The sequence below is a fragment of the Tamandua tetradactyla genome, chromosome 1 (genome assembly GCF_023851605.1).
Source record: "Tamandua tetradactyla isolate mTamTet1 chromosome 1, mTamTet1.pri, whole genome shotgun sequence".
In the NCBI taxonomy this organism is placed as follows: Eukaryota; Metazoa; Chordata; class Mammalia; order Pilosa; family Myrmecophagidae; genus Tamandua; species Tamandua tetradactyla.
The window spans coordinates 146,552,153-146,569,337 of NC_135327.1; the positions used below are offsets into that span (position 1 = coordinate 146,552,153).

General features: G+C 39.2%; 1 long non-coding RNA gene across 2 annotated transcripts; it reads left to right on the forward strand.

Annotated features, from left to right (window-relative positions):
• Positions 1-1,915: 1,915 nt before the first annotated feature.
• Positions 1,916-16,000, forward strand: LOC143686821 (uncharacterized). 2 transcript variants are annotated; one of them, XR_013177279.1, is made up of 4 exons: positions 1,916-2,005; positions 11,877-11,963; positions 14,867-15,152; positions 15,894-16,000. It is a non-coding gene; the product is annotated as an uncharacterized LOC143686821 (long non-coding RNA). The 2 variants fall into 2 exon arrangements; XR_013177280.1 differs by having other exon boundaries at positions 1,936-2,005; positions 11,858-11,963.
• Positions 16,001-17,185: the final 1,185 nt, after the last annotated feature.

Consider the following 17,185-nt stretch of genomic DNA (forward strand, 5'->3'; position numbering starts at 1 on the left):
GAAACTTCAGAGGCCAGAAGAACACTGTACAGCATCCAAGGAGGAGCAGGAGGAAGAAACTGATAAATTATAGTAAAGAACTGTAAATTTCTCTCTCTGCATGCTACTGGGCACCCATACCCAACTCTCACACCATGGGGTAAAGTCACTGGCTAGCAGTTGCTGACAAAAAGGGATATAAAAATCCTCTTCCCCAAGAACAGAGGTGTGCATGGTCAATCACTGATCATAGCTTTTGATTAGCACATTTGGATCTCTAGGAACCAGCTCTGAGGGCAGACATTTTTTAAACCCTCCCCAGACTGAGATGGAGGCGTAGAGATTTAAAGACACAGCACTTCCTCGGGGCTGCGGAAAAAAGTTAGCTGGAGGGCTACATTTGCTGGACAGGCCAGAAAAACTCAGCTTTGAGGAGCCATTGGAGAAGTTTTTCGTATCTATCTTGACCCCTCCACAGGGCATTTTGAAGATGGTCTGCACCCCCTTTGTGGGTTACTGGCCCTGTTTTTGTCAGAAACACCAAATTGGAAAAGTTCTTCCTGGGGTGACCCTCCTCCCAGAATTTGCCCTTCAGACAAAATCAGCATGAGACAAAGCAGTAGAAAAATCTATACAGTTACACAGACTGGGAAAAAGTCCTGTTGGCTTCAGATCCACAGGGGAAGGAGGTTTGTCCCCTGGGAAGCAGGAGGGACAACAAAATTCCTGGAAATAAGACAACTTCAAAATAATTAACAAGGAAAAGTCCAAGAGAAGAAAAAAGCCCAGTAAGACAGGGAAAACCTTGCACTGTACATTCCTTTGGGCAGACCTTCCTGATAGGAGGGCTGAAGCTCAAGAAAATCTGTCCTATCACCAGGTAGTTACAAAACTGGGAAACAGACATCTTAGGGGAAAAAATCCCAGTGTTAACATTTTCAAATATTGAAATGTACAGTGTGTAACCAGAGTACAAGACAAACAAAGAAACAGGAAATGATGGCTCAATCAAAGAAAGAAGATGTAAATACAGGAAGCATTAATGAAGAAGATAAGAATGTGGACATACCAAACAAAGCCTTTAAAAAACTGATCTTAACAATGCTTAAGGGGATGAAGGAAATTGCAGAAAAAGAACTACAGGATCTCAGGACAGTAATGAATGACAATATGAGAATCTAAGTAAAGAGAATTTTTTTAAAGGACCCAAACAGAACTACTAAAATGAACACCACAATAACTTAAATGAAAAATGCCCACCAGGGTTTCAAGAGCAGTCTGGAGCTGGCAGAAGAAAAAACCAGTGAACTTGAAGACAAGAAACTTGAAATGAGTCAGACTGAGGAGCAGGAAAAAAAATACTAAAAGTGAAAATATCTAAGACACTGTGATTATACCACTGGTTATATTTAAAAAGACAAAAACAAAAATACATAAACAAAATAGCCAAAGACAGCTATGGGACACCATGAAGCACATCAATGTATGAATTGTGGGAGTACCAGCAAAAGAAGAAAAAGAGAAAGGGGCAGAAGGAATAGTCAAAAAAATAATGGAAGAGAACTTCCCAAACATAGCAAACACATGAATATACACATCCAAGAAGAGAGAACTCCAAACATGATAAGCATGAAGAAAAATACACCTCATTATATATTGATTATACTCTCATAAGACAAGGAGAGAGTTCTGAAAGCTGCAAAAGAAAAGCAACATTAAATACAAGGGGATCTCAATAAGGCTAAGTTCCTTTCTCATCAGAAACCATGGAGGCAAGAAGGCAGTGGGTTAAAATGCTCAAAGTTCTGAAGAAAAACAACTGCAAACCAAGAATTTTATGTTTAGTGAGACACTTTTTCAAAAATGAGGAAGAGATGAAGACATTGTCACATAAACAAAGGTTGAAGGAGTATATCACAATAGACCTGCCCTACAAGCAATGCTAAAGGGACCTCTTCAGACTGAAATGAAGGGACACTAGAAAGTGGTTCAGCGCAACATAAAGAAATAAAGACCTGTGGTAAAGGTAGCCATTTGGGTAATTATAAATGCCAATATTATTGTATTGTACTGTTTGGAGCATAACTCCACTTCTTACTTCCTGCACATACTAAAATGCAAATGCATAAAAAGTAATGATAAATATAGGTTTTTGGACATATGATGTACAAAGATAAAAGTGTAACAAGCAGAAAAAATGGTGAGGGGACAGAGGGTTATAGGAAAAGTATGAGCTCCAGTGTGGCCTCACTCTCTCTAAGTTCAACTCTGCAAATGAAATCATTGCCCTCCCCACTATGTGGGACATGACATTCTAGCAGTATGGGAGATGACTCCCAGGGATGAGCATGGCCCTGGCATGGTGGGATCAACAATTCCATCTTGACCAAAAGGGGGGAAAGAAATGTAACAAAGTATCAGTGGCAGAGAGGGTCCAAATAGAGTCGAGAGGCTACTCTAGAAGTTGCCCTTATGTAAGCTTCAGTTAAACCTTGCTATATATCATAAGCTTGTCAACCCCCAACCAGGAACATTCCAGCCAATCCTAAAGGACACCGAGGGCAATATATAAGATTCCACAAGGTTTCCATACACTAGAGTAACTTTCCAGAAACCTACAACCTCTGGATGGGTCCCTGGTCCAGGTAAGTCCTGAAACCTAGCCCAGCCTCTCCAGAACCTCAGATAGTTCCATCTCCCTACCCCGTATTAGTGACAAACTCTTCCAATATGAAAAATTTAGAATTGCCATAGCCCAAACACCCCTAAAGAGAAGGATGGAAAGATCAAATGTGATGGTGGAATTATACATAGAAGATAGGATTTAACAAATGAATATGAAAGATGAATCATTAAATTGAGATCTCTTTTAGTCTACAGTATTTTAGAGCAGCTAGAAGTAAAAACTTAAAATTGTGAAACTGTTACCCATGTCAAACTCCAAAATATTTTCTACAACTAATTGTGATGCTGTGCTTTGAAAATTTATAGCTTTTTTGTATATATGTTATTTTTTCACAAAAAAAGGGGGGGAAGGCTATTGTGATGATAAAAAAAAATATTTAAGCCTTCTAACCTCCTATATTCTGTAGCAGCTAGAATGAAAAATGTGAGAGAATCATATGATAACCCATGACAAACTCTGGGATCTGTCCTGTAACTACTTGTTGAAGAGTGCTTTGAAAATCATTGCTTTTTTATTTCTTTGCTTTGTATATATGTTATATTATACAATTAAAAATATTTAAAAAAAAACAGTTATGAGGGACAGAAATGGTCATTACATACTAATAAAGGGGACAATCCAACAGGAAGATTATAAATACATATGTACCTAAGAGTAGAGTACCAAAATATGTGAAGCAAATACTGATATATTTGAAGGGAGAATTGATTGTTCTACATTAATAGTAGGGGATTTAATACACCATTCTCAATAATGGATAGAACATTTAGTCAGAAAATCAGTAAGGAAGTACAAGACTTGAACGATACACTAAGCCAATAGACCTAACAGTCATATATAGAACACCTCATTCATCTTGAGTCAGAATACACGTGAAAACAGAATACACATCCATCTTGAGTCACACGGATCATTCTCCAGGATAGGCCACATGTTAGGTCAAAAAATAGGTCCAATAAATTAGAAAATATTGAAACCATACAATGTTTATTCTCTGACCAGAATGGAAATAAAGTTGGAAATCAATAACAGAGGGAGAAATGAAAATTTCACAATAAGTGGAAATTAAACATCATATTCTTTAAAAACCAAAGAGTTAAAGAAAAAATCACAAGGGAAATTGAGAAATAGCTTGAGGTGAATGAAACTGAAAATACATCATACCAAAACTTATGGGGTGCAGCAAAGGCAGTGCAGAGAGGGGAATTAGGGATGGCTCAGCAGGCAGAGTTCTCGTTTGCTGTGCTAGAGACCAGGGTTCAATTCCCAGGGCCTGCCTATGCAAAAAAAAAAGAGACCTAACCTCAACAATAGAAGGACTAGAAAATAAAGAGTAAACTAAATAAACCAAAAGCAAGCAGAAGGAAGGAAATAGCAAAGATTAGAATGAAAATAAAATAGAAAACAAACAAACAAAAAATAACAAAGAGAATCAACAAAACCAAGTATATTCTTTGAAAGATCAGTAAAATTGACCACCTTTTAGCTAGTTTGATCAAGAAAAAAAAAAAGAGAGAGCATATAAATTACTAAAATCAGGTATGAAAAGTAGCACATTACTACCACCCCTGCCCAAAGTGAAAGGACCATAAGAGGATACCACGAAGACTGTACAACAATAAATTAGATTTCCTAGATGAAACGGACAATTTCTTAGAAACATACAAACTACCTGCATTGACTCAAGAATAGAAGAACTCAGCAAACCAATTCCTAGTCAAGAGATTGAATCAGTAATTAATAATCTACCACCAAAAAAAGACCAGGACCAGATGGCATCACATGGGAATTCTACCAAACATTCCAAGAAAAGTTTATTCCAATTCTGCTCATCCTCTTCCACAAAACTGAAGAAGAGGGAATACTCCCTAATTCGTTTTATCAGACCGACATCACGCTCATGCCAAAGCCAGAAAAGATACCGCAAGAAAACTACAGACCAATATTTCTTATGAATATGGATGCAAAAATACTAAACAAAATACTAAAATACTAGAAAATCAAATCTATCAGCATATTAAAAGAATTTTACCTCATGATCAAGTGGGATTTATCCCTAGTATGCAAGATTCGTAAGGTTCAACATAAGAAAATCAAGTAATGTAATATACCACAATTACAGAATAAAGGAAGAAAAAACACAGCTATCTCAATCAATGCAGAAAAGGCATTTGACAAAAGATAGCACTCTTTTTGATAAAAACACTTAGAACACTGGAAATAGAATGAAACTTCCTTAACATGAAAAAGGGCATATATGAAAAACCCACACAGCTAACATCCTACTTAATGGTAAAAGACTGAAAGCTTTCCCTTTGAGATATGGAGCAAGACAAGATGCCCCCTGTCACCACTGTTATTCAACATTGTAGTGGAAGTTCTTACCAGAGCAATTAGGCAAGAAAAAGAAATGAGGCATCCAAATGGGAAAGAAAGATGTAAAACTATCCCTATTTGCAGATGATATGATCTTACATACAGAAAACCCTGAAAAATTCACACAAAGCTCCTAGAACTAATAAATGAATTCAGCAAAGTGGCAGGATACCAGATCAGCAACCCCAAATGAGTAATGTTTCTATACACAAGCAAGAACACTTAGAAGAAGAAATCAAGAAAAATTCCATTCACAGTAGCAACTAGAAAAATCAAATATCTAGGAATACATCTAACCAAGGATATGAAGGACTTATTTGTACACAAAGACCTATAAAACATTGCTAAAAGAAATTAAAGAAGACCTAAATAAAATAAAGGATATTCAGTGTTCATGGATTGGAAGACTAAATATCATTAAGATATCAATCCTAGCCAAAGCAATTTATAGATTGAATGCAGTCCCAATCAAAATTCCAACAACCTTCTTTGCAGAAATGGAAAAGCCAATCATCAAATTTATATAGAAGGTTAAGGGGCCACAAATAGCCAAAGCCATTTTGAAAAAGAAGAGCAAGTGTGGAGGATTCACACTTCTCAATCTTAAAATTTATTTCCCAATCTTAAAATGTATTACAAAGCCACAGTAATTGAAACAGCATTGTACTGGCACAAGGACAGATATATAGACCAATGGAATAGAATTGAGAACTCAGAAATCAACCCTCACATTTATGAACAACTGATTTTTGACAAGGTGGCAAAGACTACTAAATTGGGAATGAATAGCCTCTTCAACAAATGGTGCTGGGAAAATTGGATTTCTATTTGCAAACAAAAATAGGAAGAGGACCCTTACCTCACATCATATACACAAAATCAACTAAAAATGTATCAGACCTAAATATAAGATTTAGAACTATCGAACTCCTAGAAGAAAATGTAGGAAAGCATCTTCAGGACCTTGGGTTAGGCAATGGTGTCTTAGATTTATACCCAAAGCACAAGCAACAAAAGGGAAAATAGATAAATAGGACCTCATCAAAATCAAAGACTCAGGGACAGCTGAGGTGCTGTCCTCAGAGGACATTATCATGAAAGTGAAAAGACAACATACAAAATGGGAGAAAATATTTGGAAACCACATATCTAATAAAGGATTAATATCCAGAACACATAAAGAACTTAAAGAACACAAAGAATACATAACTTAACAACAAAAAGACAAACAAACCAATTAAAAGTTGGGGAAAAGACTGAACTAAACATCTCTCCAAAGAACATACACAGTGACTAAAAAGCACATGAAAAGATGCTCAACATCATTAGCCATGAGGGAAATGCAAACATAAACCACAATGAGATACTATTTACATCCATTAGAACGGCTGCTATTAAAAAAAAAAAAAGTGTTAGAGAGAATGCGGAGAAACAGGAACACTCATTAATTGCTGGTTGTAATGCAAAATCTTATAGCTGCTGTGGAAGACAATTTGACAGTTTCTAGAAAGTTAAGTAGGGAACTACCACATGACCAGGCAATCCCACTACACAGTATACACCCCAAAGAATTGAAAGCAGAGGCTCAAACAGATATTTGTACACTGATGTTTATAGCAGCATTGTTAACAACTACCAAAAGATGGAAAGAACCCAAACGTTCATCACCTGATGAATGGATAAATAAAATGTGGTGCATATATGCAATGGAATATTATTCAGCAATACAAAGGAATGAAGTCCTGATATATGTGACAACCTGGATGAAAGCTGAAGGCATCATGTTGAGTGAAATAAGCTAGACACAAAAGCACAAAGATTGTATGATCTAACTGATCTAAAACAATTAGAATAAACAAACTCATAGAGTCAGAATTTAGACTATAAATTAGCAGGGGAGAGATTGAATATGGGATGTGGAAAATTAAGGCTTAACGTGTACAAGGTTCTTATTTGTTTTGGAAATGGATGGTGATGATGATAGCACAACATTGTAAATGCAATTAATAGCCTTGGAATATATATCTGAATATGATAAAAATGTGAAATTTTACATTGTAAATATGGTAACAGAGTTAAATTTTTAAAAAATCCATAGAACTGCCTTACACAAACAGGGAAGCCCAAGTTAAACCATTATCGCAATTATGAAAATGTGCTATCATCAATTGTAACCAATGTTCCACACCAATGCAAGGTGAGAGAATGTATGGGAATCCTGTATTTCATGCATGATTGTGCTGTAAACTCACAACTTCTCTAATATGGGGAAAATCATTGAAAATAAATTCTTAGCCAAGTACTTCTCAAAATTAGGAAGGTCATGAAAAAGAAAGTCTGAGAAACTGTCACAGCCAAGAGGAACCTCAGAAAACGTAATAACTAATGGGATTCTGGATGGGATCCTAGAACAGAAAAAGGTTATTAGGTAAATTCCAAGGAAATTTAGTTAATAATTACGTATCAAAACTCGTTCTTTAATTGTGGCAAACGTGCCATTCGAAATAAGATATTAATAGTAGAGGAATCTGGGCGTGAAGAATATAGGAAATCTCTGTACTATCTTCTCAATTATTCTGTAGATCTACAATTGTTCTAAAATAATAAAGTCTATCTAAAAAATCTCATTTCCATCAAAATCTAGTTTCTCATGAATTTTTCCATAAATACACTAGCTTCTATGTAGGGATATTCTCCATTTGCCTCTCCCTAGCCTCTCTTCCCCCTTTCTCTACACCGCTCCACGTCCAGGAGGCTGACTTTTTCGGGCAATGCCAACAGGATCCCTCACTCTCTAGATTCTTTCAGTAAGACTTGGCCAATGGAGCACCAGCAGGAGATCAGAGAGAGGAAAGGGAGAAGAAAGCACTTTTATTCTCTCAGCCCCTTCCTTGTTGGGCCTGGAATAGCAATGACTCCATTCCTAGACTGAAGGCAGCTGCTCCCTTTGGGCAGTTTTTTTCCCAGCCCCCTAGGTTCTCAATAGCTACCTCCCCCTCACAGCACCTCAGCTACCCTTGAGGTTTTTTTCTACCCCGCCCACACTTTTGCAAACAGTCCCTCATTAGCTCCATTTGAGTGTGCTATTTTCTGCCCAGCCTCTGGTGGATGGAATATACAAATATTACATCCTTCATTTATGCAAATATGAGTTTACTCTACACATATTTTGTACCATGCTTTGTTTTTTTCATTATAGCACACTGTGGGTTTCTTTCCATGCCCATATATATTAATCCACTTTGTTAGTATCTCATAGTATTCCATTGTGTGTGCATACCAAGCTCTTACATATTATATCAAAATAGGGGAATTAAAAGCTGAAATTTAGAGGAGGGCCCAGGAAGCCTGGCTTGGGAAATAGGAAAGGGCTGGAAATTCTACTTAGAAGTGAGGTGGGATGACGTTGCTAAAGCCCTGTGCAGTTTCCTAGTAGTGAAGAAAGGATTTTGAGACAAATTGCTTGGGTTCATATTCCAGCTGGCCCAGCGGTGTGAACTTGCTAAAATAACTTAGCCTTTCTGTGTCTATTTCCTCATCTGGAAACTGGGAATAACATTACCCACCTCAAGGTGATAATACTTACACTCCAAAGCAGTTTAGCTTTCACGCTAAGTTTCAAGTCAGACCACATTGGGCAACATCGTACATCCAGTAAAATAAAGTCATGAGCTGTCATCTTGGCCTGTCTCCCCAGTCCCGGTCCTACAGTTCTTCCTCTTCAGCTTCCTCAGTTTTTTTCCTTTGCTCATTCTTTGCTGCTCATCTCATCAATCTGTCTTCTTAGGTGTGTTAGGCTTTCTCTCTGTTAATGTTCAAGAGTCATTTTAAATGGAGAATTTGACAGTAGATTCTAGGTTTAATTGTGTTGTTTCCAATTTGTAGCTCAATGGAGGACACAGGAATGAATTTTAAAAGCAGTTTTTACAGAGCAAAGTAGCTATCAGCCAGCCAAAAAAAGAAAAGAAAGATAAGCTGCCTCAGGTGATATGCTGTTGTTCCTTACGGAAAGTAGTTGGTCTTATTGCCTGAATCAATTTCTGCTCAGATCTACCTGAGTTACCGTGACAACTGAGAACTTACTGAGTATAAGGTGTAACTATTACAGAAAAAAATAATCACATATGTTACAAGTTAGAAACAATTAAATAACATCTTAAATATTAAGATTCTTCCTTTACTTTACATGTATCATTAAGAAATACAGCTGCCCCCTATTTTTTATTTAGAAAATAGTTCTCCAAAGAGTTCACTACTTTACTAAGAGTTTTTTTCCCCCTTTCTACCTGAATTCAGGGATTACCTACGTTTTACATAAGAACAAAGGTTCCTTTAAGTGAGCATTAAAGGTTGAGTGCCCAAGGGTTCGGTGCTGGCCTTTTATCTGGCTTCTCCCTCTCCCTAAATGTCCGGTTTTAATTACCAAGTACAGACCGAATGCTCCCAGCTTGCTACCTACAGATCTGATGTATCTGAATTTTAACCATGCTGGCCTCCTTTTTGATTTTCAAACACATCTAAGCTCTTTGCTGACTCAGAGTTTTTGCTCTGGCTGTTCCCTTTTCAGGAAGACCATCTCCTCATCCTTCGGGTTTCTGTTTAAATGTCACCTCCTCAAAAAGAGAAGGGCCTTCCCTGACCTCCCTATCTACAGGAATCTTTGCTCTCCCCATGCTGTTCATTTCCCTCGGACAGTTATTCTACAAGAGTTTGTAAAGTTTGTTCATTTATAGAATACCTTTGATCATAATAGAATATTATCTGATTTATTTACTTGCTTATTGTCACTGTCCCCCATTGGTCCTTTGCAGCCACGGATATTGTTCAGTGCTGTATCCCCAGCACTTAGGATATTATCTGATACAAGCAGGAGGTATTTAATAAATATTCACTGAATGATGGATGAATGAAATACTTAACCTCTTATTCATGATAATTCATGATAACATCAGTATTTACTTGAAACAGCTCTCAAGTTTCCTTTTTCTCACTCCCTTGACAAACTGAGTTCATGGGCTGAAGTATACAAGGATAACTTCAAAAGTTAATTACACTTAAATAATGAGAAATTTGGAAGGACCCTCAAATTACTCTTTACTCAGAAACCTATGCCCTTATTTCATGCTGGTGAGGGACAAATTTAGTAACCTACATTCAGATTTAGGTCCATGTTAAAGAATGCTAGAGTTTTCCTCTACTAGCTGAGATATTTTTTGAATTATGTTATACAACAAGGAAGTTTTATTGATACTGAAAGTCGCTTTAAATTGGAATGGTCAGCCACATAAGGTTTAGAAAAAATTCCTTTTGTGTATGTGTGTATCTATGTGTTGTGTTTTGTTTTAAAGAATGCTCACCTTTAAAATTATTTTCTTTCTTACCTAAAGGTTTCTCAAGATCCCATCATTAAGCAATCAATCAATAATTGAACAAATATTTACCTAGTACAAGCCAAATTATTGTGTAGGGATACCAAAGAAAACTAGCATTATCATCTTACTTGCTTAAAATGTACACATATGGTGCAAAAAATAAAAAGACAAATTAAATAAGCAAAAAGTTCAATGGTGTTTATCTGGTTCATGGGATTAGAAGTGATTGATATTTTCTATTTTACCATATTTTCCAAATTGCCCACTATAGGCAGGTCTCATATTTTCATACCATTAAAGGCATATAAGATATAGTTTCTGTCCTTCAAAGAGCATATTTTATAACTGGGGAGGGAAAAAAACCCCACAGAAAACAAATAGAGAACAACTGGGTGCAAGATTTGCTCATAAGTTGTTCAGGGAAGGAGAGCGCAGAAAGGCTGAGGGGAAATTCAAGTTCTCTTTTTGAATAAATACAGCAGAAATTTCAGCATCCTTTATCTTGAGAAAATTAACAAACATTATGATATTAAAAGCTCAGGATTAGAGTTGACTTTTCTTTGTTTCAGGGCTTCTCCTGATTACTAATGCCAAGCTGAAGGGTGAACAGTGTTTCAATTTTAAATGTGGATAACAGCGGCTTTCAAAAGATGCCTCAAGCAGAAGTGATTCCATTCCATTATACATGAAAAATAATAAATAAGCTACAAACATTACAGTTCAAAGGTAGAAAGTGTTAAGAATCAGAATTAGGTTATTTTTGAAAACAGAATACTTTGGGCTTTATTTGCATGTGCCCATTCTTTTGCAATTCTTCTGATTGAAGAACTTTTTAAGTTGTGAAGAAAAAAACAAAGAAAGGAAATCACATGACAGTATTTGCCCCTAAGACCAAAAGAAGGTAGGAAGACCTGCTCTTAAGCTCAATTAACATGAGTCTCATTAAATCATTCTTGTAATGATTAACTCAAAAGTATAGGTACACTTAGGAATTTATATATACTCATTTGTCATCAATTCTACAATGCCATTAATTCTTAAATTCCCAATTATTTTATGAACCACCAAGAAAGAAAAAAAAGTCTGCCAAGTGAAGAATAGTTTATCAATTGTAAAATGAATCCTAATAAAATATGCATTTTAGAATCAGTGAAAAAGGGTATACACTTTTGTGACCATTTGGTAAATGTCTGCTGTACCCACAGATATGATGCCAGAGTCCATGCTTCTTTTGTTCACCACTATATCCACAGCCAGCACAAATCCTTGAATGAATGAATGAATGAATGAACTAATGAACAAGTGAGTGGGTGATTTTAACGGTGGGGTTTGTCTCACACACCAAATGCCTAAATGATAAATTTCAAAGTGTGTTTTAAATCAGCATTAACTGCCAAATAATGCTGTAAAGTAACAATGACATTGTCTGATGTTCCTTTTGAAGTGATACATCTTTCTCTTAGGAAAGAAGTCCTGGAAATGATTAAATTCTGACCAATAAGAACCACCCACCTCTGTGAAACAGGTGAAACTTGATTTGTAAAGCAAAAGTGAGTAATCTGCAGTGTTTAATATAACAAGCAAATTGGCTGGGGAGAGCAAGCTGTTATCACCTCCTACGCCTCTCTATTTTTAAAAGACAAAATTTGGCTTCCCTGATTTGGCTTCCCTGAAACCAAATTCAGACAGTCTGCCTTTTCCCTATAAGAAAAGCAGTTCTATACTTTTGTAGAAACCTTTAGGGGTGATGACATTCTCTCTATGCAACATTTATTTTCTGTAGAAAAGGTGTTTAACAGAAGAAACTGATCTCCTCATCCAGATACACAAAGGGCATTTAGTAGTATTTTTATTGGAGCTGAATTTTTATGTAGACAGATACATCTAAAAGCATCCGAGAAAGATTATGTCTCTTGTCCAAAGAAAGTGATATCCTTCATTCCTAGTGTTATTCAATAGTCTATTTGTCCCTCTGTCCTTCTATCACCTCTACCCTACTCCTTATTCCTTTTAATCACCATCACACCATCACCAAGTTCTAATGCAAAAAAGGTTTATAGGAATGACTGGACCAGAATAAAAGTGTTCAAAATAGAAAGTATTAGGGAGTATAAATCTCCATCAGAGTGGCGTATGGGTTATATTTAAATTTGCACAGAAAGCCTGTAAACTAATTCAATAGAGTTGCAGTTCATCCAGGTGAGCTGTGGTAGAACTAAGAAACTGAATCAATATTCTGGAATCCTAGGTATCTGTAGTGGTTTGGATCTATGTGCTCCAGAAAAACATGTTCCTAAACATAATCCATTCCTGTGGGTATGGACCTTTTGATGAGATCCAGTTCAGTTAGGGTAGGTTTTAGTTTCTCAGTACTGTTGGAAGTGCAATACACCAAAAATGGGTTGGCTTTTATAAAGGGAATTTATTAAGTTACAAGTTTACAGTCCTAAGGCCATAAACACGTCCAAACTAAGGCATCCAGAGAAAGATACCTTGACTCAAGAAAGGGCAGATTATGCTCAGGGTTTCTCTGTCAGCTGGGAAGGCACATGGCAACTTCTGCAGCTTTCTCTCCTGGTTCCTCATTTCAAATGGCTTCCCTGGGGGTGTTTTCTTCCTGCACCTCCAAATGTCTCTGTGTCAGTTCCGAAGCTTTAAAGGACTCCAGTAAGTGTATGAAGACCGACTTTGAATGGGTGGAGACACATTTCCATGGAAACTAATTAATCAAAAAGATCGCACCTAACAATATTAAATCAAGATTAAAGAACATGGCTTGTCTGAGGTACACAACAGTTTCAAACCGGCACAGGGTATGACCCAACTGACTCAGGATAGTCTTAATCTTATTACTGAAGGCTCACAGGGGAGGCTACAGAGAGAGAAAAAGCAACAGGAAGCAGCCAGAAGTTGAAAGTCAAGGAACTGAGAAACCAGGAAAGGCCGCCATATGCACTGCCACATAACAGAAAAGCCAAGGACTAAGGATCTCTGGCAGCCAGCCCCAGAACACCACAGTCTTCCGGCAGAAAGCATCACCTTGATGATTCCTTGATTTTGGACTTCACTTAGCCTCAAAATCATGAGCCAATAAATTCCCCTTGTTTAAGCCAAATCATTGCCTGGTATTTGCTTTAGCAACAAGAAACAAAAACATTGTCAAGATTAAGAAAAATCTTATGTACTCCTCCGGAAAGCTATCTATGACATAGTCTCAATTGAAGAGAAAACAGTCTTAGACTGATATGTGATGCTATTTTTAGTTTTAGAAAATTGTATCTAGTAATGCTTAATGAGTATGGAGTTTCGATTTGGGGTGGTAGAAAAGTTTTGATAATGGGTACTCATGATGGTAGCGTAGCATCAAGAATGCAATTAACGCCACTGAAGTGTATATTTGAAAGTGCTAAAATCAGAAATTTTATGTTGTATACATATTACCAAAAGAAAAATATTTTTAAAAATACATAAAACTGTACAACACAAAGAATGGGCCCTAATGTAAACTATGGACTTTAGTTAATATAATCATAATAATATTGGTTCATCAGTTGTAGCAAAGATCCCATACTAATGCAAATTGTTATTAATAGGAAAAACTGCATATGCCTGTGGACCTCTGGGCTTGCTGCCTAATTTTTCTGTAAATCCACAACTGCTTTAATAAAATAGATTATAAAAATATGCCTGGGGTATAGGTATGTCTGTTGAGAAGACATTATAGAGCTGATAATGGTTGAAGGGAGCAAGAGTGTCTACCCTCAAGAAATTTTCAGACTTGTGAGGGAGATAAGACTTGTATGTAAATAAAACTATGATACTAAGGTAGATAGTGAGAAGTGTCTTAAAGAGGCCAAAGTGCCAAGAGAACCCAGAAAGGAGACTGGATTAATTCTGTCTGAGAATATGAAAGAAGGTTAATAGAGGTGATAACCTTTTAGCCAGGCCTAGAAGGTATGCATGAGGGGGTACAGAGTGGGTTCATTCAGAATCTACTTTAAAACAAACACTTGGTCGTATTCAGTGTTGTGGAGTTCCACATCTTGCAATAGCGTGCTATTTATAGAGAGGTGTGCACTATTATTTATCTATCTGTTTAACTCATCTATTACCTACCCATCCATCTACAGACAAAGAGAGGCAGAAATATGCATGTGCTTAGAGCATGTAGCAATTTATTAATAAAGGTACATTCTGAATTGCATACATAACCCTAGAGGAACAGGGAAATCCATTGCAAAATGTTTAGCAGCATCCCTCACCCATACCCACTAGCCCCCAATAGTACCCCCTAGGTATAATGACCAAAAATGCCTCCAGGGATTGACTCCAGGGACAAAATGGCCCCCAGTTAAGAACCACTGTTATACACAAACAAAACATCTACAGCGGATTCCTTCCCTCTCCCCTGTAGGTGGATAAGAATTTAAAGTTCATGACTTTCTCTTTTTAGATTCCTTCTACGGTTCTTAACTTTATTTTGGATCAAGTACACCTTTGAAGAGCTGTGAAAGTGATTGACTGTTTCATTCCTCAGAAAAATGCACATACTTATACCATGCCAAATATAATTTCAGAGGACTTACATTATGGTTCTCATGAAAGGAGTTCTGTTTCCTGGACCTTGGAGACTTGTCATGGCCTGAATTTTACAGCTGCATGGGTAACTGGAAGGTAGTGTTTAGAAGGTCCATATTTTGGCACCTGATCTTTGTTTACCTCAGAACACTGATACTCAGGTGAGAATCTTCCCATTCCTCTTCTTTAAATGACCGTTTTAGCACATTTTCATCCCAGCAGAAAACAAAATACCAATGGGGAAGGATAGATGTGACTCCCTTCTCTCCCCCTCTCATCTTGATTCCTTTCTTGTCCTGCTTACTGCCTCTCAAATTGTCAAAAAGAGTGAAAAGACATGGACGCTTAATTTTTTTTTTCCATTTTGCGTGGGCGGGCACTGGGAAGGGACATCTAATTTTGGTTGTGAAATAGAACTCACACAGAACATAGAATATTTATCTGACATTTATGAACAAGACGGTGAACTCCTCTAAAATCACCACCCACTGAGTACTTTTAAAGAAATACTTTGTAGAAATCCAAAGCTTTATTAATATACAAAACTGACCCCTGCGCTGATTCCCCTCCCCGTTCCTCACCTGGTATGAGCAGCTATACACACTGAGGCGCTCCCTGATCCGTACAACCTAGGAGCCAAGGTCAGCCCTCTTAGTAAACGCTGGCCCGGCTCTGCCCTCCCGTAACCAATCCTCCTGGGACTGGTCCCCCCTGGCCTACCAGCTCATGAGTTAGTAATTGCGGGGTGAGTGAGAATCCTGTGGCTCTTGCGTGATAGCCAGGTAAGAACCTCAGTCTCCCCGGTTCAGGAAAGGGAAAGAAAGAGGGAGGGATAGTATTTCTTTCCCGGTAGGACAGGAGGGGAAAGACCGCCGCTTGGGTGTTCTTCCCTTTTGACCAAGGTGTCTCTGTTGCTCCATAAATAAAACGTCTCACTGCCTTTTGCAAGCACCATAAAGGCAGCGGAACAGTTGTCCCGGGAGCATTTCCCAGCAGTGCACAAGCCGAAGCAGGTGAGTTCGCAGCTGACGATGCAGCCCCCAAATTCTGCCCTGGCTTAACTCTTAGGGAGGCATCGATGGTTGGGAATGAGGCTAGGGTGGAGACACGGAGTGGGCGAGCAGGGGGACAGTACAGACTCCTTACTGAGAAGCTGAGAGAGAAAAAGAGGTAGCAAAACAGGTCCCGGAAAGGGCCTCTCTCCACGCCCCGAAACTTAGGCTCCCAGGAGAGCTGCTACCCGCTGCTGGAATTTGCCTGGAGTCCACGCAGCCTTGGGATCAGGAGAGCTTGCCCTGATCGTCCCACACCCTCCCCGGACCCGTGCTTCCCTCCAACGGTGCTTCTGGGATTTGCGCCCTGGGTCCTGATGGTGAGAGCAGGGAGTGACAGCGCTAGCTTCCCGCCTCGCCCGCGTCCCCGACCCCTGCTTCAGCTCTGTTTTGGGGAGATATCAGGACGCGGACAGCGCCCCGGTTGTCCGCCGGAGCGGAATGGGTGGAGCTCCCGAAGACCCCCAAAGAGTAGCTCACACGCTACAAAAGTGCGGGAGCTCGGGGTAGCAAGTGCCGCTACGGGACCCGAAGGTCCTCGGGTGTCCGCCTGCAGGCTGGCCGTGCGCATCTGGGGGCGGCGCACGCCTGGGGCGGCTAAGCGCGGCCCGAGTTTACCCAGGTAGGCTGCAAGTGGTGAGACCCAGGTTGTCGCTTCTTCCTGCTCCTCCCCCTTCACCTCCTATTCTTTTCCCTCGCTTGGTCTCCTCTCTCCTCGTTGCCCTCCGCCGCGCAGGTCATGGCAACGCCAGGCGGCCGGTCCGAGCCGCCGCAGCTCCCCGAATGCAGCTGTAGCTACGTGGTGTCGCGGCCGGTCTACAGCGAGCTCGCCTTCCAGCAGCTGCACGAGCGTCGCCTGCAGGAGCGCCGGACGCTGCGGGAGCGCCTGGCCAAGAGCTGCAGGTAGCCGCCTCCTCTGCCGCGCGCAGGGGGACCCGGAGGAGGCAATTAGGCGTCCAGCCCCGAGAGCTTGCCCGAGGAGCTCCTGGGATGTAGTGTGCTGGGGGCCCAGGCCGCTCGCTGGTTCTCCCGAAGTTCGCATTCTGGGTTTCCCAAGGGCTGTATCGGGTCAGCAAAGCCGTTTTTCCGGGCAGAGGATGGCTCCTTCATTCTCCAGTCAAAAGTTCACGCTCAGAAACTCG